Source organism: Manis javanica, chromosome 1 (genome assembly GCF_040802235.1).
Source record: "Manis javanica isolate MJ-LG chromosome 1, MJ_LKY, whole genome shotgun sequence".
Taxonomy (NCBI): domain Eukaryota; kingdom Metazoa; phylum Chordata; class Mammalia; order Pholidota; family Manidae; genus Manis; species Manis javanica.
The window spans coordinates 193,544,759-193,568,644 of record NC_133156.1 but is presented as its reverse complement, the minus strand read 5'-3'; the positions used below and the strand labels follow the sequence as shown (position 1 = coordinate 193,568,644).

Genomic DNA, 23,886 nt, shown 5'->3' with positions numbered 1-23,886 from the left:
TCACAATTTAATATTTCTCTCTAAACACTTCTTATTGTATATTTTATTTTTGCAAAGGCATATGTTTAATCAATCATAAGGGCCTATATGGGAAAAAGCACTTCTAGTTTTTATGTCTAAAAATATATTCATTTTGTCTTTATTTTTTGAAGACAGTATGGCTAGGCATAAAATTCTAGGGTTGACAGTTGATTTCTTTCAATTCATTGAAAATAAGAATCCACTATCTTCTGACCTCTATTGTTGCTGATAAAAGCCTGCTGTCAAAAAACAACTAGCATCTCCACTGGGTAACGTGTCTTATCTTTATGAAACTTTTAAGATTTGTTCATTTATTATTATTTATGTATTAATGGATTTAAAATGGAGATATATATTGAAGCATGAAATTACAGTCCATCTTGAATGAACTTGCCTTCTTTTTTAAAAAAATTAAGGTGATGTTTAAAAATGTTAATTGTCAAAAATCCAGATAAGTAAAGTAAAAGAAAAAGTTTAATCCAACTATATAGAAAAATCTTATGCTATAAAAGTATATATTATGCATACTTTTGTATAACTGTGCATTAATAATATCTTTCATATTTCAGAGATAACCTTCTATAACACATTTTAATGGCTTCATAGGGGAAACATCTAGGAATTAGATGTGAAACTTTTTTCACTGAAGTTTTAGGAAAATGATACACACACACATTATCAAGCTTCAGTTTTCTGATACTCTGTAAACATCTTAAGGGCATGAGGAAAAGATGATGCTATGCTCACTTCAGATTTCAAGGAAATAGTAAAATAATGAGTAAATAATGAATGGTTGAATGTGTAAATAAATGAGTAAACAAATGAATAGCTGGTCATATGAGCAATAAAAATACTATAACTTGCTTCTTCTCATTCACCTACCCATCTCCCCAATCATGTGGTGGGAAGTTATGATGCTTCTAAAAACCCTTAGGCCATCTAATGATTATCAATATGTTCTAGTTTAGTGCCAATATATAAAACTGCACTATTTAGGGCATCCTATTGTACAAAGAATGACTCTATTGCTTGCTGCCTTTCAAGTTTTTTCTGGTCTTGGAATCATTTTTTGAAAATGAGTGATTGTAAAAGTTTTTCTAGATTTGAGAGTGAGTCCTCTTGCATATTTGTTTACACATTGACTAGAAATGTGTAGGTGTGTTTGAACACAAACATGTGCAAGTCAAACACACTATCCAGACTGACCCCTCACAAATATTTATACATGGAGTTAGTACATGACCTAGGCATAGGAGATCTTTTTCTTTCTGGAAGTCAGTAATAGCTATGAAGGTGAATATTCCTGTGTCAGGGACCAGCATTCCATTCTGCAGATGCAACATGAAATGACATTAAAATCTTGCTTGGGCTTCTATCTGCAATAGAAAACACCCTGTTTCCTGACCAGAAAATACACCTTTATAACTAGCCACACTCTGTGTAACTAAGAAGACCAGGGAAGAGATTACAAACCACTTGATACTCACCTTTTCTACCAGAAAATAATGCTCATCATCAACTGATGGTTGGTTGATAAAGGCTAACATATTATATTTCTTAAATCATCATTATTAAAAATGAAATACTTTTTTAATCTTTATGGATGATAAATGTATAATAAGTAGTCATAAATCTTAAATTGTAAGGACTTTCAAAGAAGGCTTCTGATTCTGTGTCTCATATTCATGCAAGTAAAATTATATTATTCTTTATTTCGACTACCATTACTTAGTAACACTACATTTCAGTCACTGTGGTAGGCCCCAGTGAACAAAACACAAATCTTACCTATTAGTGATTTGGGTTCAGTGTATTACAGGTAAGAAATCTGCTATGCCTCATGTGATGTAAAGGGTTTTGCCAATAGACATATAGCAAATCAGTGATGGAGAAAAGGTTAGAACACAAGTTTCCCACAGATAAACAGCTTGCTATCTGTTTACACAAACCAAATACTACATATGTTCAGTGCCATTAGTGTCAGAAGGTTTTTAAATGGAGTTCCAGAATATTAAAACAGAAGTGCCACAAGTGTCCACCTCCATATCACTTATTGTAATAATAATAATAATTAACATTGAAATAGCCCTCATTATATCCCAGATATGTTACTTCTTTATATTTATTAAATAACTTACTTCTTATAGCAACCCAATAAGGTAAGTGTATTAAACCCATTTTACAGAGGAAGAAACCCTAAGGCACTAAGTTCACAAGTAATTTGCCCCAAATAACAGAGCTTATTATTGGCAAAGAAGGATATAATATCCTGGCTGTTAACCACTCTGCTATCTGGCCTCTCAAGGGGATGATCATTGATGTTACAAGGTTAAGAGATGCTTTCAAATCATGAATAAATAATCAGCCTATTTTTTTGGCACACATGCTTTATTAAAAAGTTCTTTGAAAAAGCTGTTTTAAATTCCTGTTACTTAGAAAAATCTCATTTCTTTATTATGCCAAACACTTAAAGGCTATACTTTGAGTGCAGTGGGTCCCATTTCTCTTTGAAAGTGGGTACTCTTTAACATTTAAAATTCTCAGACTCCCAACTTACATATTTAGTTATTCATATATTTCTTGTTGAGCTTATAGATTTCTAATTACTTTACAGTACTTTACGGTCCTCCCATTCCTGAAGCTGGATTATCATTGGACTAAAAGCATTTGAAAAAAGGACATGTGTTATTTGTTCTACATTTTTTATATCTGTGTTTTAGTATTTGTTCTCTCATTAAATATCCTACTATATTTCTCTGGAATAAAATTAATAATTTTCAATTCAATTTTCCTAACTTAGGATTAGTCCTACCAAGAAAGAGAAAGGCTCTTAAATCTATAGTAAAACAGAAATGTTTCATCAGAAAATATTTTATTTCATTTTCAATGTCTCATATTCATATCACTCATAAATATGAGCTTTATACTTCTATTTGACCTCTGCCTGCAACTCCTGCAACAAAGAAAAGGAAAAGGAAGGAAAAAAGAAAGAAAGAAAAAAAAGAGAAAGAGAGAGAGAAAGAGGTGGGGGTAGGGAGGGAGGGAAGAAAGAGGAAAGAAAGAAACTCTTTGGGACATATGCAAGTATCACACTAAAAACAAGATTGTGTATTTAATCCTTAAAATTGGTATTTAGAATAATTCATTCTCTCTCTATGGTTGCAGGTTAAAAACAGAAGTATCAACAATTTCTCAAAGAAATGGAGATTATTTCAGAGTGACAGCCCAGGAATACCCTCATTTATAACCTACATAACACAGTGCTTAATACATAGTAGGCAGGCAGTGCTCTCTGGCTGATTTGTTTGATGTGCTATTATTAACAATATACCATTAAGTGAAAGAGCTAATATCTGCTCTTAGCCCATCTATATCATTTCAATGTTGGCAATATCAAGAGTTTTGGTCTTTAATCTCTGATTATGCTTAAGGTTGATCACAGGTAGAAAGCCTTATGGCTCTGAAACTGTGATTATTGGCTAATATATTCTATCCAAACAGTTAAACCATTGTGTATACAGAAAGAAACTGTATTTCCTAAGCTATCCCACTGCAAGATGCAGGTAAAGCTCTTAAAATTTTTATTTGAAAATCATTAATTTTATGTAAAAAATTTAGGAAATGCATGTATCACAAAGCAAGCCTTTGTTTCTCATCATGAAGTACTCAGTGGTAAATTGATTAGGAAAATTGAGTATGATACAAGAGTCAAAGAGTGTTCTAAAGAGAAAGCATAAATGTAGGGAAGGCCATTGTGGGTAGAGACTGCTTATCATTCCCCAATAAGTATGTTCCCCTTTTCTTCCAGTCAAAACTTCAGATGAGTTTCTGTTTCTAGTATCACTGAGTAAACTTCTACTGGCTGACTTTTCACAGACAACAACTGTAAACTATGGACAAAATACGAGGACAATGACTCAAAGCCCCTGGAGATGGAACCAAGCAAGTGGATTCTGGAGGGAGTTGATGATATGAAAAAGAAGGACTGGTTGATTTGCCAATTTTTTAATGACTTTTAGATGGAGAGCAAGCCACAGTTAGCACTAAGTAGACTGTTAAAATGCTTACAGAAAACCTACAGGCTTTCTGATGTAAAGGAACAGAGGAAAGAATTTGAAGCAAATGCAGCAACTGGAAAGTGGGGTCCACCCCAGAAAGGAGAAACAAAGAGAAGGAACTCCAATTTCAGTGTATAAACTCTGCCCAAATCTCTGGCTTTACTCTGAACCATACATGAGCAGAATAAAATCCAGCTAAATATTAAAGAACTGAACTGGGATTTGAGCTATAGCCCAAGAAACAGAATTTTTTGGGTTGAATCTGACCAACTTGATTGCCTCTTAAAAAAAAAAAAGTTATTTCTCAGGGGGGATATAACAGATTCAGTGTCTTCATAACAAAATATTTACAATGTTCAGAATATACATCAACATTATTTGACCTACAAAGAACCAGGAAAATGTTATCTACTCTTAAATAAAAGGCAATTGATGGAAACTAATCCTTTGATGACCAGGATGCTGAAACAGGCAATTATAATTATGCACAATGACATAGAGGACAGTATGATTATAATTAATAAAAATATAGGATAGCTTAGCTGAGAAATAAAAACTTAAAAAGGAAACAAATAGAAATTCTAGAAACAAAAAATCTGTACTATATGAAATAAAATTTAACTAGAAAAGGTTAGCAAAAGGAGACAACTAAGAAGAGTCAGTGAATTTGCGGACAAGTCAATAGAAGTTATTCAGTCTGAAAAACAGAGATCAAAAGATTAAAAAAATAAGCAGTCTTAGGGTCAGATCATGGTCAAGTTTACATATAATTGGAGCCCCAGAAGGGAAAGAATGGGTTAGGAAAGCTATTTGAAGAAGTAATGACTGGAGAGTTCCAAAGTTTAGCAAAAGACATAAATTTTCAGATTCAAGAAGTTTAGAAAATCCTAAAATGGAATAAACATGAAAGGAAATGAGCATCATAATCAAACTACTAAAACCAAATATAAAGAGGGCCCTCTAGACCTTCAGCTGACCATATGGTTGCCTGAAATAAAAGCCACATTTTCCAGTCTCCTTTATGCCAAGGTGTGGTCATGTGACTAAATGTTGCCCAGTTGTATGCAAGGGGAAAGAAGGCATATAGTTTCTATAGTTTCTAGAATGTATCCTTAAAGACAGATGTGCATCTTCTTCTCCTCTTTCTGCCTTGCTGCTGACTGGAGTGTGATGTGCTAGAAGTCTCTTCGGACTGTGAGCAAGAGTTAACACCCTAGAGATGGCCAAGTGACAACCTAGATCCTGGGGCTTCTAGTGCAAAGTACCATTCTGGCTCTGGATGACCTCATAGAGCAGCAACCCTACACCAGCTTCAGAATACTGTTTGGGACAGAAATAAACTTACATCTTTTTACCTTGGAGAAAAATGGAAATTTTATCTTTTCCTTTTGGCTTTTGATCATGCAACTAAACCTATGTGTACATGAATACAGCAAAAACATGTAGTATGAGTGTTAGGGAACAGTTTACACAGGGCAAAAAGCAAAACATGAATAAGTCAGAAGTCTGGCAAAGAGGTAATTAGATTTTTTTTTAAATTTCTACTTTAATAAGGTAAGAGGTTATTAGTGGAATCAAAGTGCTATTCTCTTTGGTATTTTTCCCAAGCTTAATGTAAGTAATGCTTTGTTAAATAGCTCAGAGGAGTTTTCAATCAATCAACTTCAAAAAACAAAGGAAGAAAGTCATAAACATAATTGAAGGAGCCTACTAATACTTTCCATTTTCCTCCCATCCTGGGTTTGTTATAAATTAAACCCAGTGTACATTCACTGTCTCTCACCTGCTGTCATCTAACTTCTCCCCAAGATCTTGGTTTGCTTAAGGTTTCCTTAGGCCTGTATCTCTTTTGACTAGATAAAAAAAAACCCTCCATTAATTCAGCATGTAGGAGATGTGGCTTGGTTTTTCCATTTTGTGTTGGTGTAGAAACATGATTTCCCTATGAGACTGTGAATTATCACCAGTCCTTCCGTATGTCTAATTGGACCGGCTCCATCCTCGCAGAATTTCAGCTCTACCCCCCAACTCTCCCTGGGGTGGAGATAGCTGCCATTTAGTGATGTTGCCCTATGGGGGAGCAGGTACCTTTTGCATACATTTTCAGTACAGTTTGTTTTTAAGATTATAAAAGAGGCAGTATTTTTTTCTAAACATCAACAATGACATCTCTATCCATCTATAGAATTTGTCTAAACATTCTAATATATGGATACATATGTATGTATTTTTGTCTATGCACGTACATATAGAGATAAAGAGGAGTCTCCAGATTATCAGCTGGCACATGGTTTGCCTGAAATGGAAATATGCAGGTACATATATATGTATCTATACATTAGATAAAGAGTTTAGGAAATAAATTATTAATTTAAAGCCAGCTTCATTAGGCCCCTCTTGGTGGCTGACTGTCGGTGAATATTACTCCAGTTCTGTGACTCTTGTTAGTTGCCTCTGCCAAGGACGGCCAGCCAACTTTCACATGGCTTCATTGTCAGCACCTGTCGATGCTATAAGGATCAATAGTTTAGAACTGAACATTAGGCAGATTTGGTCTCAAGGTGTTCACACTAACCAGTCTGTCCCACCAATGCCCCTGTGAACATCTGTGTGAGGAAGCAAAGCTTTTCTCACTCAGTCTATTCAGCACTTGATTCCAATTTAAATTAAACACACCCAGGAGGACGGCAGCTGCCCGGCTTCCTTTACTTCTCGTACCTGTACCATGACCAATCAGGCAAACTTTGGTGTTTTGTGGGTTTCAGTTCTGTCGTGTCACCTCAGTAAAATTCCTGTGACTCAGGTTCTGTGGCCTTCTTATGTGTCGACCTTAAGAGTCATCACATTTGCTCAAATGCGCTTTGCTTTTCAACCCATGCTTATTGTTTTAGTCAAGAAGTACAACTTTTAAAGGACCAACCACTTATTTGTAGGATTATGAAGTTCACATGATGTGTTTTGGACCAACAAAGGACAGGTCTTCATCTGAAGGTGGCTGATCCTCATCAGACTTCGGGGGTTCTGGGACTTCCTTAGGTCATTTCTTAGACAAGTTTGAAAGGAGTATGGTTAAATTGCATAGATATATGTGCCTGAAAATGAAAACAGAGAAGAGTAGGATCCATAGATTTAGTGTTTCCTAAGATCTGCCCTGTACATTCGTGCCTCTGTATTTCTGCTCATTGTATTAGTGTCCTGTGGCTGCTGTACCACAAACTGTGTGGCTTACACAACAGAAATATATTGTCTCGCAGTTTAGAGTCTAGAAGTCTGAGATCAAGGTGCTGGCAGGTACATGCTGGCTGCCTTTCCTTTTAGAGGGAGACCAGCTGGATGCCCCTAACTAGGTTCAGGGAGATTTCCAACCAGTGGTGTCTGTCCTCAGTTTTGTACCCACTCTCTATTTGGACAAAAAGAAAAATGACACCTCTCCTTGGAACTGACACATCACTCTTTCACCAAGCAGGCACAGTCTTGCCAAGTCTTCATGGTAAATATTTACCTTGAATTATCACAGGCCTGAAACATCTTCTGTCCAGTGGAGCAAAATGGTGATTTTGGATGTTTGGAATCTGGAACCTGAACCTGTGAGGAATAGAAACACAAGCTTGCATGCGATCAGAATCTCTGGTCTGCCAAGGAAAATGTACTTTATACAGCCACAGGCTTGACCTCCAAGAGCCTTAAAAGGCCTCACATACTCAAAGGTGCATTACCAGGCCTTACACTAATTCATCATGATAGCTAAAGTGCTCTGTGTAAAACCACAGGAGATCTGAGTCCCCTGGGCATTGAGGAGTCAGCATTAATTGCTTCGAGTTTAGCATAGGGAGCCATAAGTGAACATAGGGAAAGCCTATTTGCATATTGTTTGCAATAAAGCTTAGAAATGGTTCCAGTTGTCTCAGCTGAACATTCTCCCTAAAAGTTTATCCAAAGTTGGGACTCAGTACAGCCTAGTCGAATAGAACCTCCCCTCTCTGCTCTGACAGTTTATAGGTTGCATCAAGAATACTCAAGACAAATTTTTGTTCTTAGCAGGCTGGACGTGATTTATTAATTCACTTTGGAAATAACTGCAATTGGGAGGGATCAGCTGACAGCCTTAATTACATTAGAAAATATGCTTCACTGTAGCCTGCCCCTATCCCAGGGTACAGAACACCTAATTATCATAATTTTCAAATTTTATTATTATTATTTGAAAAACTTTGATGGAGAGCAGACTCTGTCGACTTACCTACGTCAAGGCAGTGGCTGAGTCACATTTAAACCTTGGAAGAGATAGTTTCCCCAACTCGCTTGTTAAGATCCTTAAATGGGAGACGATCTACTGGCTGTTTTTAGACTCAGATTCTATTTGTCCAGCAGAACTAGCTTCCCAGTCCCTCTCTTCTCCTCTGGGCTGAGAGGGGAATGCTCAGGTGCTCTGTTGCCAGAGTGATTAGGCTGGCTGAGAACTCTCCTTGGACAGGAGGTGGGAAAGCCTTTGGGATCATGCCCTCCTCTCCTTGTTAAATGACTGAGTGTGTGTGTGTGCGCGCGCGCGCGCGCGCAGCACACCAGCCTAGGGGGAAGAGGTTTGTTTTTATTTGTAAATCGAAAACAAAACGCTTCCTGAAATGAAGCTGGGTCTATGTTAAGCAGCAAGGATGCCAGGCAGAAGTTTCAGCTGTTATCTTTGGCTTTATTATCAACTTCTCCTGTCTTTAGAGAGCCTCTGTGTCTGGGTTTCTACATCACCCCAGGGCAAGCAGACCCTCCCTCTGCTTCTTCTGCTGCTGTGATGTTTATCAGACTAAGGAGCTCACTTCCTGTGTCCGCACTGAACTGGCCGGCTGCAGCGGGCCCCAGCCCTGCGTTCACCCTTACCTTCATATTATCTGCCTTCCATTTTCCACACCTCATCATTCCAAGTATCCCTGACCCATAGATATTAAGGAAACTCAGGGTTGAGTTAACCATTTTGAATAATTCAAACTCTCTGTTTAAGTGGATCCATTTAGAAATCAAAACAACTTGTTCCTTCATATGTATATATGGCAACAACAAAAGAAATAGGAAAGACTGCTGGTCTGCTCAAATTAGCTTGAAAACCAATCATCATTCTGTAAACTTTCCACTCCCAGTTAAGTTGCCTAATGGTTATCTGACTAGGAATAGGGGACAACAGAGTGGAAAACACAGCAGCTTTAAGCAGGTGATCCCGAGTGCATCCTTGCTTCGTGGCCGAGACTGGGGCAAGTCCCTCATGCACCCTGGCTTCAGTGTCCTCACTGGTAAAATCAGAGTCAATTCTGGGTCCTTTACTCACAGAACTTCTCTGAGGACCCTGTTGTATACCTCATGGTGACATTGTTTAAAATCTTTTGAAGTGCTTTGAAAATGCAAGACTGCATTATCAGAACTGACTCAGAGCCTTGAGTACAGTAGGAACTAAATAAACATTTCCTGAAGTGAGTAGACTCACTATTTACCATTATATTAAAAAAAGGATACGAATGCACCACTATCCACTCAAATGATTCTGTCCCTGCCTACATATAGCCTGAATCTCTGGGCTCAGCTCTTCATGAAAAGCACTGAAAAAGCAAATATACACACCGAGGGACCCAAGTCCCTTGGAGAGCATTTATTCTCCCCCAAGATATAGGTAAAACTTGTTTACATGGAGCCAAAGACAACATTTTAGTCACAAAAGTCTAAAGATGAAGATGCCTTAGAAATTAATGTTCAATTCTCATCTTCCAACTCCATTTTCACGAAAAGAAGTCAAAGCTGAAAGTTTCAGTGACTTTCCTAAATTTTTTGGCTTTGTTACACAGTGGAGGAAGGTCACTGATTTTTCACCAAGTCCTGTAATCTTTGTGCCTCCTTTTTCACTAAGCATGTGGAAGGACTGCTGCTTTGAAGAACAGAACTTCAGAAATACTGCCCTTAGGTAAATGCCATACCTCACAGAGGAGAAGCCTGAGGTTCCACATGGCCCTCTGCTAACAAAAGCTTGCTCCTTCATTATCTCTGGCACAGATGGCCAGAAGTTGTGTTCCAAACCCTCCTCACTACAAGTATCCACCTCTCATTTCGGTGACAGGCAGATACTGTTGTGTGCCTGTGTCCCTCCCAGCATTCCTTTTTGCTTCCCTCATTCCACTGGATGAGTCAGTCTTCTGATCAGGTTAAGAAGAAAGATTGCTTTCTTCTGTGGTTTCTTGTTGGGGTTGTAGATCTGATAAGGAAGGGTAAAGACCAAGGAAAGAAGTTAGGAGTAGGGGCTTATTCAGAACCTCCTTGGCAAGGGGAAGCACCTTTAAGCGAGTGGAGATCATATTAAGCTGGTGCTTCTGTTTCTACTCTGGGGCTTACAAATTCAGCTTTCTAGTTCCAGTGGAAAAACTGATTAAAGCCTCCCTTCAAGGACTTATTATCTCCAAGCACTATTATTTCAGAATAGTGAATATGCACATTGACGAACGTCCTGAGTGCCAGGAGGAAGAGGACTGAATGGGTCATGTGAGCTGGGGGTAGAAGGAATAAAATGACACGGTATCCTAAATCTGAATATCCTATCGCCTTCTACTGGCTCTGAGATTAAGAGTACTCCACCCAGCCCTTTCACTATTTGCCAACTCTTCAGCACCTGGGAAAACATCTCCGCACAGTTCCCAGTGCAGGAGAGTTGTCAGGAGGAGAGATGGAAATAGCTCATGTTTTGGTTCGTCCCACAAACACTGCCTTGTCCTCCTCTCTGCCTCCAAATTGCTCTAGTTCAACTGTCTTTTTATTTGTTACCTTATCTAAATGCATTGTTGGTAGTGAAAACATCTTGATCATCCAGATATGAAAAGCTGATACTCATTGAGATGGGCCCCACTCTTTGGAGTGTAACATGGGAAGAAAGCCCATACTTCCTGGGCCAAAGCCAACTCAGCCTGGGAGTGCTGCAGCCAGCCTGACACTCCTCCATGTCAGCTTGGTGTGCTGTCTCTGTTTCCACCATCACCGCCACGCCACCACCGCAGCAGCGCCCTCACCCACACACTCATCACACTGAGCTCTCTCCCCTTTGAATCCTTGTGTGCATATCTGTTTCAACTTGGTTTTATCTGTTGGAAACTGAGGGGAGTATAACAGTGCATTTTCAGTACTGCCTTGAATGCATTCCTTGGTAAGCAGAGGGGATATCAGAGTACCTGTGAGGCGTGGAGAAGGAGGTGGAAGATTCAAGAAGACTGCAAAGAAGCAGTCAGTGAACATATCGAGGGGATTTGACCAAACGACAGAAGGAGCGGTGCCATCTGTGCTGTGGCTTGTGGGGCAGTGGTGAGCGGGACTCAGCTGCCTCCAAAAGACAGCAGAGAGCAGTGAGGCTTGGCAACTGGCAAGACCTACTCATTCCCTTTGCTTGCCCTGAAACGGAAGAATTGCCTTTCTCTCTTTGCTTTTAAAAAATTCTTCCCCTCCCTTGTCTTGAATGTTTACTGTCAACATCCCTCCTCCTCCTCCCACTGTTCTCCCCACTTTAGAAAGGTGTAAAAGAGGTACCATATGTGGACTCCCTCTGCTGACATGTTTCTAAAAGACCTTGTCAACTGGTACTAATTGTTGTGACTGCAAACTTTCATTTATCTTGGATGCTGTTGCAGACTTCTTCTGCCTTTAACATTCTGGGCCAGTCCCACATTCCCGTGTAGCTTCATTGCCATTGATGAGTTCAGCTTCCAGAACCTTGTACTTCACCATCACAACACCCTTTCCATCAGTCCTGCAGTGTGTAGCCCAGGATTTGTAGGGCTCAGTGAGACTTTAGCTGAAGGCTCCTGTTACTAGGAACCTATTTTTCCCCCTGTTGGGAGGGCCCAGGCACCAGCTTTATTCCCTGATTGGCATCAGAGGCTGTCGAGCAGCATGCTCATTACGGGTGGCCTGTGTTTAGGAACTCAGAGTGCATTATTCATCAAGTTATCTCTGTTGATATGCCTGTTGTTGACCTGCCCCTCACAAGGGCACCAATCAATGCTACAACTTTCTATCTCCAACAAAACCCCTGTGATCTGATGGACTCACTGGGTAATATTAAAACCTGAGGAGGGAAGTGAAAAGGGAGGCTTTATGAAAGCGACTTCAGAACACTATCCAATTATTAGTATGCTTTTTCATAATACTGACGGTTTCACATTTTATTGAGAGAGAGAATTTTTCCCTAGCTCTCTTGGGAATGATTTTATTGAAAGCATCAGAACGAAGAAGATGGCTGCATCATTTCTGCAGTGCCAGGGGTCAGAATCTTTGACTGGTTTGGTGTAATGTGCACATATAAAATTTCACTCAGTGCTTATTCATTGCCTTTTATTTAATATATGATCTGGCTAGAACCACTCTTGTTTCTTTACATTTACTCCTTGCCTGCATTAGGCTCTTCTTTTGGCTGCTTTAATATGTATATATTAAATCATATATGTGTGTATATATACACGTGTATGTATATATACATGCATACATATACATAAAGTATCTATTTCCTCTGACCAAGAGTCTTGTATGAGGGGAAGACTTCTTTGCTTTTGCTCTTTTTACACAGCAAATCCAGTGGCAGAGAGAAATGTGAAACTATCCACAAGAAAGCATTTTGTTGGTGATAGCCATTAATTAGTGTAGAATGCTGTTGTTCTTTCAATAGTTCCTTCAAATGTCTGCCCTCTTCCTTATTCCTCTTGCCTTTCTCTGTATTCCACACCCACCTCCATCCCATTTAAAATCATTTTTACTCTATAGCCAAAAGAGAGCGCTTTAAAATACAATAGATTTTTTTCAGTTAAATTATTAAAATGTGCAAAACCAAATTCAAGAACTAAGTTTCTAAGGAAAGCTTTCTGGCTAAAAGGAGTGACCTCTCCTCCAAGTTCTAATCAATGGAGAAGAGACCCAAGGAAACACAGGGAGAATGATCAGTTTACTTGTGAGGGTCCAGTAATTCATAAAATATGGGACAATACAAGACAATAATGTTGAGATCTGGACCCAAATGGTAGGTTCTTATTACCTCCCTGGTAGATTGATGATTACTGACTCTCTGTGAAATATTGACCTATAGGTTAGCAACTCATTAAACAACATTAAAGAAAGATCCAAAATAATATTGCCTAAACAAAATAGAAATTGATTTGTCTCATGTTAGAGAGCTCTGAAAGGAGGCTATCTAGGGCTCCCACGGTGGCTCCATTAAGTCACCAAGGACCTAGATTCCCCATTCCTGTTATGGCTTTGCATCACGAATGTTACAAGCCTACACTTGTGATCCAGTTAAGTATACCTCCTCACTCCTCAAAGAGCCTCTTCAAATCTTCCATGTAACACTCTTGCTTCATCTCTTTGGCCAAAACTGAGTTACATGGCCATGCTGAGCTACAAAAGAGGTTAGTCTTTTAGCTAGATAATATTGGGCCTGGTAAGCATCAGGATTCTTACTTCAAAAAAAATGGTGGAAAGAATATGTAGAGGTACCTGGCAGTTTCTGCAAAACTTGGCTGTGAGAGAATTATTTCTATGCTCTAAATCTAATCTTGTCTCCTTCCTGTTGACTCTCTATCACCTGTTAAAGTAAAAGCCAGTCTTAAAATCATGTCACATAAGTAGGGCGACCATATAATTCATCATCCAAACTGGGATAGCTTTGAAAGGAAAAGGGAGAACTGTTAACTAATACACCACATCAATGGGTGCACGCTGACTGTCCTAGGCAACCTGGCATGTGTGAACTGGGTCCTAACCAACTTTTAGATCTTGTCCTTTTCCACTTACTCACTTGCACTTCCTTCTATATCTATCAAAATAGTTAAAATTTCTCCAGACATACATGATTCTCTGCAAGTTATTACTTTGGCCAGGAATCCCATGGAAACCATGGACCTGGAAAATCCGTACCCATGTCCTCCACCTCCTACCCCAGCTCAGCTATGGTCCAGAGAAATCCCTCCTAAGTGGTCTCTTGGTTTATGGGGGGTTCATCACTGCCTCTTCTATGCTTTCGTTCATTGAAAACTATTTGCTTAATATTTAGCTCACTGTAAGGTTAGGCTAGGTTATTTTAGGGCAACAACCAAACTCATAAAAAATTACTTGTGGCGCACACTTCTGACTGGTGCTGAGAGGCTCTGTCTTGTACTTCATTATAGGCTGAGGGGAGCTACAGTGAATTCAAAGTAAGTAGCTAAATGTCTGTGTCCAAACGGATTAGTCAGATCAGAAATAAGCAGATGGGAAGTGACATCCAAATAAAAAATTGGGGTCAGCATTCTGTTTTTTAGCAGATGTATAGGCCAGTATTCCAGGGCCTATAGGATAAATGATCATTGATCCATGAAGAAGGTTGGCTGAGTTAAATACTGGTATTTAACATCCTGCCAGGAACAGGTAGACAGTGTTTGGTGGGTGAGCATTAAGAGTCAGAGAGAAAGAGAGCAAGAATATGTCCCAGAAAGTCCCTCAGATGGTTGATCAGATAACAAACTCTATCTAACATGAGCTATGCTGTCGATAACTGAGGAATGATCCCCTATTATCAGTAAAACTAAGTTCTCCTTTCAACACATTTTTCTAGGCAAACATGCTACATCTTTTCTCATCTGAGTCATCAGAAATGCAGTTGCTAACTTCTGAAGGCAGAGTAAGTCAAAGGTAGTCGAGGGCCTCTTTGCACACCATGTTAGGGAGGACATGGCAACCAGTAGCATCCCCTTATGTGACTAGAAAGTCTGGGTAGGTTAGCAGGCAGTCTGCTTACATGTGACTGACCATACAGGACAATGAGAAGCCCTTGTTAGGAAACTATTCTGCAAAGCAGTCATCCTAATTACTCCCAGGCAACAGCAACTAGTCCCAGCCATGGCCTCTTGCTCTCACTCCCAGTCTGTAAGATGGGCTAATACATTTTTCTGTCCATAGCCCACCAATGTCCTGAGAACAAATTCGTCACAGAATCACTCAGTCATCAAGCATTTATTATTTAAAATACAGAAGTATACTGGGTACTTCCCAAGGGCTATGTGAGTGTGCAGAAACTCTGCCAGTCTCGACATTGCCTCTGAAAGTACTTCCTCACCCTGACTCTTTCAGCAGCACACTTGATTGCATCTACTCTCAGTTATGAGAGGCAGCGGCAGCAGATTGCCCCCACCCACGTACACCTAAAGGAACAGGAAGCAGATGCTCTCATAATGGTCTTGGATGCAGTAAACGTTGGGCTGAGGGGTAGAATCAGGCTGTCATTTCTGACAATAGGTTTCTCTTGTTATAACTGTTGGAGAAACAGGCCCTACGTTGTTGAAGGGGCTGCTGTGAATTCCTTTAGCCTTTGGTGAGGCCAACCCACAGAGCTGAAAGGGACTGTGAGAATGTTATTGCAACTTCTTAATTCAAAACATCAGTAAAGAGACTTCCTGAGATGGGGGAGGAAACGGGGCTGCTCAGCTGGGTTGAATTACTGGGACTGCTGGGTTGGTTTTGCCCCCTAGTGGTTAGAGGCTTAGGGACCCCGTGAGCTAACTGGTTCTCAGCACCACAGGAATATTCACCATGGAATGGAAGAGGCAGCTAGCTGGGTGGAGCAGGATCCCGCAGGGGATCGTCAGAGCCGTTATCCAGCAGTGTGACCTCAGCTCTCAAGACCCCAGACTCCACACGGGAAAATTGAAAAGGGTGGCCTAGATCTCAAAGAATTTATTTCTTCCTGCTTTTACTGATGCATAACTCTAGAACCACAACCTGTGGCACTGTGGTCCCCCACATGTTTCCTGGGGGAAACAGGCAGAGTTTGTGTCCTGATGGTCTCTGATTTAGGGGCCAATCACATTTAAGTGAGAGCAAAGATAGGGAGCTTATTCTTCAAGAGTGCTTGAGATAAAGGCAGCACAAGAGGATGAACCCACAGTGGCCCTTGAAACACAAGCTTCCGTCCACGGACAGCCTCTGTGCCCTCTCTGAATGCTCTGAGAGTGAGCGAAGAGAAGCAGGGTAGGGTAAGTAATCTACCTTCTTTAACACCTATTTGAATGAATTGACAGATAACACCACTTTCCCATGCACTGGAAGACTCCCCCATCTAACTCATGTCTCACACCCCAATAGCATACAGGCCACAAATCACAAAAAAATGACTTACTATAACTCAGAAAGGATTAAGACCGCCCTGAACTCCTACAACAAAGGGCAATAGGAGACACACCTTTATATTTATGGAGTGAGAAATAAAACAATTATTCGGAATTGCTGGGATATTGACCACCTATTGCTCTGTGTAAGAATGAGACTTCCTCAAACGTGATACTGCAGGGCTGTTCTCTCTCCTTTGTGAAACTTGCTCCCTGGCTCTCTCACAACATTGCAAACCAGATGAACATACCACTGATTCTTTTCTTCCTATGTCATCTTTTTAGATGTTCTGATGTGTTCTACCATATTAGGCAGATAATTCTCCATAGCATCTGTATGATTTAAAGGTTTTGACCAGCTAAGCTGCAAATGTGCATTTTTCTAGCTAGCGCTTCTTAATGCAGTGGCTTGCTACCATCTTCTCTTATTTTTTGTCAATTCAAAGAGAAATGAATTGTGTTCTCTTTTCTGAGGCTGTACCAGGTTTTGAATGAAACTAAGTATACTCGTTAGACAGCCAATCAGGTTGAAAAGATGAAATTAATTTGGGATACGTTATTCAAATGAACATTATAGTTAACTTTTCAGGTCAAGCAAGTGACCAGGGATTCATAAGGAGAATTCTAGGTAACTAGAAAAAAATGGATGATGCCATTCAGTTAAAAGTGGCAGAGAAAAAAGGCACCCATAAACTCCTTTACTAAAAACCTGTTTCTGTCTGGCTAGAGTGAAAATGGAGACAATGAAATCATTTTCAGCAAATTATTAGTGCAAAATATTTTTTTCCTTCCAAGAAAAGGAAACTAAAGAATGGTTGTGGCCTTTTGTTGTAGATAGCTTTTCAGAACAGTGGAACGTAAACAGATTATCTGCAGTGTTTATTCAGTATGAAAAAAAAAAATAGCTCGAAGAGCCCCAGGTGCTTACCAAGATCATAATTGTACCTTCTTAAATACTTTCATTACTTGGAAGTACAATAAGCGGAGCAGGGACACATGCTTTCCATTTTCTTGTCAACAAAACACCTCCAAGAAATTAAGCTCTATTTTCTCTAGAAAATTTCTCTAGAACTGTTCAGGATATATGAAAAGGGAAGGGAGGTGGAGCTTTGGTTTAATTTCTTTATGACCTTGAGGAGAAGCATGTAAAATGCTCTCTGGAGAAAAAAACAAAAAAAGATTGGGGGGGCAGCTCAAGTGTGGGTACAGTGTGGCTCAAAATCAGAATATTAAATCTAAGATGGTTTCTATTTGGTTAAATGTGGATATGAGAGTGCAGATTATTCAGGAAATATGACCAGATTCCACACATGGTAGATTTTCCCATGGAAGAACCTGAGCCACACTGGGATGTGAGGGGTGTGAGGAAGCCACAGGACAAAGCTCAGATCACATCTGTGAAGTCACTGGGCCAAGTCCTGTCCTCAGGGTGGAATGGAAACTTCATGTTCACCCTGACATATCAGCTTGTCAGATCACAAGATGGAAACTGACCCACCTCTACTTGTGCAGCTTAAATAACATTTGTGCCCATGAGATATCCCAAGCACCCAGTCTCAGGATGGGAAGTCACACTGGCACATGCACCTGTGAGCTCATGGAAGGTTTTGCTCAAAAGAAAGGCGTTTACATTTTAGTTCACTCCTGGCCTGTCCTGCTCAGTTCTTTCACCCACTCATTTTTCCCTGAGCTTCTCTCCATCCTCCTTCCTAACCTGTCCTTTTCTCTTTTACTTTGAATCACTGTGTTTTTAGCTTAATCAGGCGGCAGCCTCCTGGGGTACATCACGGCTGCTTGGATATGTGCAAACACTCATATTCATGTAGCCCCTGCTGCATTTTCCTGGGCTGGATCGTCAAGTGATAGTGGTGAAAGGCCTCCTAGATCCGAGCAGCCTGAAAAGATACAGAAATCCAAAAAGATGCAAGTCAAAAATTCCAGTTTTACTTATCTCTTTTCTCTCATTGATCAGGTTCATCTCCAAACCACTGCTTGGAAGGATGGGATATGCTGGCTTTTCGAGAGTGTGAGCCAAAGAAGAGAGGGAGAGTTTGTGTGTGTGCCTGTGTAGGAACTGAATTAACTGGAACTTGTCTACTCAAAATAGCCAATTAATTAGAATTTTTGTGCACCTGAATTTTAGAAGAAATGGTAGCAAGCAAGGACTTAACAACACCAAACTCTTCTACCAGACCCTTCTGTATGAGTTCTTTCAGTTAATCTTCACACCTACCCTACCAGGAGGTTTTCCCAAGCCCTTTTTACAGACATGGGAACTGAGACCCAAGGAGTTTGAAACAGAGGCTGGCAAATTATGGTCCATGGGCCAAACCTGTCCCACTACCTGCTTTTGTAAAAAATAAATAAATAAAGTTTTATTAGAACTCAGTGACACCAGTAGGTTTGTGTGCTCTGACAGCTCTCATGCCAGCTCTGTAGAGCTGAATGGTTGCAACAGAGATTGTATGGCCTACAGAGCCATGGTGATTATCTGGTCCTTTACAGAACAAGTTTGGCCATCTCTGGCTTGAATAGTATCACTATTGTCACCCCCAAAATATGTGACAGAGATAAGCTTTGACCTTTAACTTTTACCTTTTTGGTTGCAGACCTCACTGGACTTTGAGATAAGAAACAAGAAAATAAGGTGGTACCAAGGTCTTTCTTGACTAATGACAATTTCAAATACCTATTTAATTTACAAAAAAAAAAGAAAAAGCTACATTGGAATGCTCTGAGGTCAGTGTAGAGTTAATGCAATCTTTACAAATCTTACTTCTATCTTGGAAGTCAGGGCTGACGGAGAGGTACCACGAGATCACACCAATTGTACACATACCCCATCCTTCTAAGGGGGGATTGTTACAATGCTTTTTAGACTTTAATGTGCATATAAATTACGCAGGGTTTCTTGTTAAAATGCAGAATCTTCTTTAGTTCTGGGGTGGGACTAAGATTTTCATTCATAACAAGTTCCCAGCTAATGCTTATGCTGCTGGTCTGGACCACATCTGAAGTATCAAAGATTTAATACATCCATGCCAAAATCTTCAACCTAAAGGTTTCTGAGTCAAACCTAAATTACTCAGAAAAAATAAAATAATCTCTGTGTATTTCCATAATCATCAGGTTAGCATTTGCTTGACTAAAAATGACAGATTTAAGTTAGTTTATACCACTGGTTCTCAAAGTATGGTCCCTGGGAAGAGCAGCATCACCAACATTTGGAAACATCTGTATTCTCATAACTCCTCCCACATCCTGGTAACTGGTGCACGCTGAAGCGTGAGAACCGCTGGTCTGTACTATGGATAGTTACTCAGGGTCTTAGTTTATCCATTCATTCATTCATTCTTTCATTCATTGAACATCCTGGAAGTCTATCTTTACAATATATTCAGTTTCTGTTTATACAGTGCACATATCTTCATCTAGCAGAAGAGAAAGAAAAACACTGAAATGAAGAAAAATCCTTTCTGGCCTTTCTTCCCCATTAGTTGGATGCAAATAATTCTGTAGCACTGTTACTATATGACATCAGTTGATATTCCCAGAACAAGTTTCTTATTTAAACAGTAAAGACACTGTTCCACATTGGTCTCTGATGAAATGTGCCCTTCCGTATCCCTGGGAAAGGCCTGAGAGGGTGGGGGAAGGTGCATTTTGATCTCTGGGACTTCTTGTTCAGTGTTTTACTGCGCATTCTTCTAGTACTGTGGCACTGTTTTTAAGATAACCTGAGGATAAAAAAATGAACTCTTCATGGAATTAGGAGAAAAGTCTTATTATATGAGTCATATGCCTTCATGTGCCACTTCAGTTTATCTCAGCTCATTGGTGGACTTTTTGGCCACACAACTACCCCTTCAGGGATAAACAGGTTTATCTGCCTCCTCCCCCACCTGGTTTTCACCCCTGTTGATGCCAAAGCATGCGATGCCACAGGACCACTGGTAACTCATGTGCATAGCTCCCAGTGTAGGGAAACTGATGCCCCACGGGAGAGACTTGACCACTGGCAGGCAGAAGCCAGCATATGTATCTCCCCGCTGCCTCCCATTAGCCAAGGGTTGTGAATGAGCCATCATCCAGTATCCTACTAGAATAAAATCTACAATATGGAGCAAGCAGTGACACTCGCCACCCAGCAGGGACCAGTTCAGCCATGCACTCTCTCTCCTGCCTCGTTCCCACTCCCCTTGCTTAGCTTTCCTGGGCTTCACCTTCCAAATCAAGTAGAAGCACATACACCATTGTCCTAAGCTCTGCTTTCTCTGAAACTCAGGCTGCAGTGGGAGAATCCCCCAAGTCACCACCCAGACAGCTGCTGTGTCAGAATCTGCTGGGGTAGGTTGTAAATTTCCAAGCAAGATTCTGGTGGGCAAGTAGAGTTGTATAACATTAAGATAGCATAAAAATATACATTGGATTGAATGGATGTAATTTGAATGCTTGAGTCAGTTATTTGCCTCATGACCTTGGGCAAGCTATTTAGCTCTTACAGACATCAGTTTTCTTATCTCTAAAATGGGAATGGTGATAAGACCTACCTCAAAGAGTTGTGGTGATTAGATTAGCTCCTTCAGCAGTTGTCAATTTGCTGGCCCCTCTCCCTCCATTACTTTTCGACAACCTCACACTGAACTCATATGGAATGCTCCTGACTACACATCATCACCTGAGCCCCTGTTGCACATACCTGGCTCCTCATCTCAAATCCCTCTTCTCCACTGCGCTTCACTATCTGGGATTCCTGTCTCCTGGACCTGTCTGGATTACACTCTTCCTGGGGGATCCTTCCGCATTTCTGCCCAGCCATAAAGCCTTCTTTTATGACTTTAGTTTACAATGTGCTCTCCTCCCCCGAATTTCTCTGGCACTTATTGTCTTTTCCACTTAGCAAATGATTGCTTTGCATCCTTGTTATAATCTTGCATGTTATTTTCTAATGAGCACTGCTTGAGGGAAGGTGCTGTGCCTTACACTTCCTGGTACCGCTCAGAGAGGCCAGCAGGCACTTCTCTCACCAGTTGCTAGTTTCAGTGGAGACTATTTTCCTTTCCTTTCCTGGAGAAAACTTAGTGTGAGAAAAACGGTACCAATTACACACTCCCAGACCCCAATCCTGAATCCAACCAAACTGCTTAACAACGGAAAAGTGTCTGTTTTTTCCTGGGTTCGTTTAATGATTTTCCTGTAGATCCACATCTCTTTCTATCACAAAGAAATCACTTTATCCTGCTGGGTAATTAATACAAATGTACAGTATGGCAAACCTATTCCTGTAGACTGCTTATTTTGCTGGTAAATTACAGGAAATCCTATACAGTCCACCTGGGATACCCTGCAGTTTGAAATTAGAATATAAAGTGTCTTCCAGTTCCTCCTGCTTGGCCAGGATACTGGTCTGATTATGAAAGTCTTTCTAGTTACACATGTAATAAACTGGGATGATGGCAAATTCATTTACTTCTCTTTAGTGTAAAATTAATAAAGATCTCAATTCTAAGCTTAAAAAAAACCCCACCGACCCTGTTTACAGCCCTCTGAGTTACTAGAAGGGGATGTCATGTGGTGTTGGCTCCCAGTTGTGAATTCATTCAAAAAACATGCCACATACAAATTTGTAACCAAATCCTCAGAGTTTAAGGTATTTTGTCAGTAAAATCCTTGGCCAAGCTTTAGTTCTACGTGATGTCACATCTATATGAGCCCTATGATAGCATTAAACTGGCCACAGCTGTTTCTGATTAAAGCAATATAGGCCCTTCAGGCAGGCAGCGCCTCCCCTACGCCCCTTCCTTCCCTCTGCCCGAGCGGCTCTCTTTATGAGCGCGGTCAGTGGGCTCTCCCCGGCGATTCTCACCACAAGTTTGCAGAGACTTGGTTCCGCCTTGCAGCGCTTTCCTAGACCCACGTGCAGGTAAGTGCGCATGCACACATACACATACATGTGGAGAAGGCCCAGAAAGGCTTTCTTTTATATAAAAAAAAATGGATGTGTAAAGCTCCTCTAGGTAGGCTTGTGCGCTGAAGTACAAAGCAGCCTTGGCCTCTTCCTTTGGGGAAAGAACAGTACACACCAGGACAAGCAGCTTGTGAGAAATATCAAATCCCATCTCTTCTTGGAAGGGGAGTGGGTTGTGTAAGGATAGGTGGTGTAAGCTTTGCTGAAATATTCCCCAAGGTTTTGTCACCTAGTGTGCTATCATTCAACAAGGGTCCATGAACTGTTTCTTAAAGGGCCAGATAGTAAATATTTTTGGTTTACAGGCCACACACTCTGTTGAACTACCCAGCTCTGCCATGGTAGTGCGAAGCATCCATAGACAATTTATAAGTGTCTGACAAAACTTTATTTACGAAAACAGATGTTGAGTGGGATTTGGCCCACAGGCTTACTTTGCTGACCCTGCTCTAATTCAGTGCTACTCAGAGTGTAGTGGCTGGCTGGCAGGTCAAAACGATTTAGAAATGGTCCATGACATGGCAAGTACAGAAATTGAAAGTAAGTGGTTAGAAACTTTCATAGCAATTTGACATTGCCACAGTATTCGAGTGAATGAGCAGTGCCTTACTTTCTCTGATGGAAGAATAGACCAGTTCAGATGTTGACCTTGTGTGGGGTTATTTCATGCTGTGAAGCTGTTCACTGGTCATGCTCAGTAGGACACATATAGGTCCATGATGGATTAAAAAAAAACAGTACAAAATGGATGGATGGGTTTTTTGCCACAGACGGCTTGAGAAGCTGCTTTAGCAGACTCCTGGGTGAGAAGGATATGGTGTCCTATCCCAGCTGCTAGCCCAGCTGCCTTTCTTGTGAAGAAAGATTGGGTTAATGGTCTCTACTCTGCCTGCTTGAGAACCTGCAATTCAGACTTTCCATTTGTCTTCTCAGTACTTTAGAAAAATAAGGGCTGTGCCATTGTTTCTGGAAAGTTAGTCCAGAGGCTCTATGAGAAAGGTTGGATTTTTTTTTTTTCTTTTTTGGTCTTGTGGTGAGAATTATTGGTCAGAGTAGACACACGAGGAATGGAGGAGATGCCAAATTCTGGACTTGGAGAAAAAGAAAAAGAAAGCATTACTGCTTAAACCAAGACTGTGTTGTCTCTTTTCTAACTCTCCATCAACCCTCCCTCCAGTAAAGCTCCCTTCCGGCCAGGCCTCTTTTATAAGGTGCTACTCACAGGGTTGGCCTCACAGTTTGTAAACACATAGAAACTTATCCAGGAACTAGGGTTGAAGTCTTCAAACCCCAGAGAAAACTTTTGAAACTTAAGATTGTTAAGGAAAAGTATCAAATGCCAGATCTGGATGGGTCGGGAACATGTTAGGATACCAGTGCCGGTGGATTCCTACCCTTAAAAGTCATGATGTCATTGTCGGCGAATATGATATCAGGCTGTAACAAGATCGGAAAGCTTTTGAGAATTCCTAGGCCGTGTTGGGGAGTTTATATGCAATGCTGAACAGAAAATACAGTGTTCTTTTTCTTCTTCCCTCCACCTCCTTCCCAAGAACCTCTGCCAAAAGTGTGAAGGTGAGGCAAGCACTGCCTGGGATAGGGGAGCTGGCTTTTATTCCTAGAACTTGTTCGTTCTGTAACAGAGTGATAATAAAACTTTTTAAAAAGTTCCTTGGTTTAACTACTGCAT

At 40.5% G+C, this 23,886-nt stretch overlaps 1 long non-coding RNA gene across 2 annotated transcripts in view; it reads left to right on the top strand.

The window, feature by feature from the left end:
• Positions 1-23,886, top strand: part of LOC118968046 (uncharacterized) — a 120,253-nt gene that overhangs the window by 25,495 nt on the left and 70,872 nt on the right. Inside the window, exon 3 of one of the 2 annotated variants that reach the window (XR_012132275.1) lies at positions 18,201-18,581. The exons of the other annotated variant lie outside the window; for it this stretch is intronic. This is a non-coding gene — a long non-coding RNA (uncharacterized lncRNA). Of the gene's footprint in view, positions 1-18,200; positions 18,582-23,886 lie in introns of those variants that run through there. 2 annotated transcript variants of the gene reach the window in all.